The sequence below is a fragment of the Myotis brandtii genome, unplaced genomic scaffold (genome assembly GCF_000412655.1).
Source record: "Myotis brandtii unplaced genomic scaffold, ASM41265v1 scaffold312, whole genome shotgun sequence".
NCBI lineage: Eukaryota > Metazoa > Chordata > Mammalia > Chiroptera > Vespertilionidae > Myotis > Myotis brandtii.
Genome location: NW_005361955.1, coordinates 543,812 through 545,932, shown reverse-complemented (window position 1 = coordinate 545,932; position 2,121 = coordinate 543,812). Strand labels below are relative to the sequence as shown.

The window sequence follows — 2,121 nt, the reverse complement described above, 5'->3', positions numbered from 1 at the left end:
ACACGCCCTTGACTGGAATCAAACCTGGGACCCTTCAGTCCACAGGCCGATGCTCTATCCACCGAGCCAAGCCGGTTAGGGCCCATTTTATTATTTTTTTAAAATACATTTTTATTGATTTCAGAGAGAGGGAGAGAGAGAGAAACATCGATGAGAAATATCAATTGTCTGCTTCCTGCACGCCCCCTATTGGGGAGGGGGGTACACATCATTTTAAACATAAATGTCAATACAACGAAAAATGCAAATAAATCTTTGCATTACTGTGAAACAGTTTTAACCTTGCAGATCCCCTGAAAGGGCCCCTGGGACCTCCACCGCTAGCATGGAGTGTGGCAATGTTGAGAAACTTAGAATTACTAGCAGAAGGCGGGGGAAGTGGTTGTAACTCCACAGGCCCACGGGCAAGTGTTGACTGCACTGAAAATGTCTGGAACAAAACTAAATGACTGACTTCTGTCTCTCATAAAGACAGAGCTCTGGAAGATGTGTGCATCCGCTGCCTGCCTAGCGATGCACATATTTCTTCCCTCTGAGATCCACAGTGATGACAGGTCACATCCCCTCAATCCTGCACCCGGTGCCCGAACCCTCCTCTTTTGACCCAGTAACTTTCAGCTCAAATGCCCCGCAGTGGTTCCCTCTCAGTCCACTCCTTCCTCCCGATGCTCCAGGCTCCCTGTGTCCATCCCAGTCCCACAGTTGCTCATTTACAGGTCGGTGACCCAAGTGGCCTCTGAGGGGGAATGAGAAACAGGCAGGAGGACCCCAGGCGCTGCCGGGGTCTGAGGAAGGAGGCTTTCTCCGGGACCCGGGCCTCTGAAACGCAGCGGACGGGCTGGATAAAGCCACCCGGCCCGTGTCACAGGAGCCATAGATCTTCCCCCTCCCCGCTTCTGTCCACACCGCCCCACCCCACGGCTCCCACTCCTGCGGCCATGGCTGCAAGTGGCAGAAGAGCTGAGGGACTCACACGTGGAGCCCTGTGGGTCATGCCCTAAGGGCCAAGGTCTTCACTTCTTCCCACTAGGAAACAGGCAATGCGGGGCTGGGAACAGGGGGTCCCAGGAAATATGTGCATGAGCTCTTGGCCTCTGTCTCCAGAGACGCCCGGAGGTGGGCAGAGAGTTTGCAGCGGCTACAGGCCGACGAAGCCGGAGCAGCAGACCGACTGCGGGCGGCTGGGAACCAGGCGGAGGGAACCAGGACACCGCGCAGCGACGCGCGGGAAGGGCTGCGGCCCCGTCCCTTCTCTGGAGCTCGCGTCTCTCTGACTCAAGCACGACCCCTGGAGGCAAATAGGCCGCGGCACCTCGCAGCGTTATGCGCCTTCAGAATCCGTCTCTACTGCAAGGTTTGCCTCATTTTCCGCCTTGGAAAAAAGAGCGCAGTTCCGGAGTAGGGACTCCAGGAGAGTTCTGGGAAATGGAGTCTCGGTCAAGAGGATTCTGGGAGTCGTAGTTCATGCTGCTCATTGCGCATGCGCATTTCCGTTTTTACAGCAGGGGTTCTATTGCTCTGGGGAGTGGGGCAGGGGGCCAGGGACAGGGAAGAGACCTGTGCGTCCAAGCCCGCCCGGCCTCCGACCGTCTGCTCTTCAGGTTCCTTGTCCGGTGGGGAGGGGACCCGGGGTGGAATGTGACAGATGGACTTGGGTGCCTGTCAATTACAATTGACAACTACTAGTATAATTGGGCAATTACAGCGGCATGCGATAACTCAGAGATGCAGGACCTAGCGGCATCTTACTGTTACTGTCAGAAGAGGCATCTGAGCCGAAATTTTGGTGGCATAGGACCAGGCTGAGGGGAGACACACCCAAATTCTGGGGCCTCGAGAGTGCAGTCACCCATGAACAAGGCTATGAGCTTGAAAGGACCCTTGAGACACAGATTGTAGAGATGGGCGCTATCCCCTGACATTGTAAAGCTGTTGTTGGTTTAGGCAGGGGTGCGCTGTGACCCTAACATCATGTTACTGAGGTCACTGTGGCTGTTTTCCCCAGGGTCGGGAGGGGAGGGCATTGAGGTCCTAGCACTAGTCCAGGGAGATAAGAGCCAACGGTGGCAATGGCAGTGTGATGATGAGGACTCAGGGAGAGGGACATGTTGAGGATTTCTG

The 2,121-nt window shown here is 55.4% G+C and overlaps 1 long non-coding RNA gene across 1 annotated transcript in view; it reads left to right on the top strand.

Moving 5' to 3' along the window:
- Nucleotides 1-1,504, top strand: part of LOC106726739 — a 29,296-nt gene extending 27,792 nt beyond the window's left edge. The window contains exon 3 of the long non-coding RNA XR_001362837.1: nt 1,105-1,504. This is a non-coding gene — a long non-coding RNA (uncharacterized LOC106726739). The remainder of the gene's footprint in view (nt 1-1,104) is intronic.
- Nucleotides 1,505-2,121: the final 617 nt, after the last annotated feature.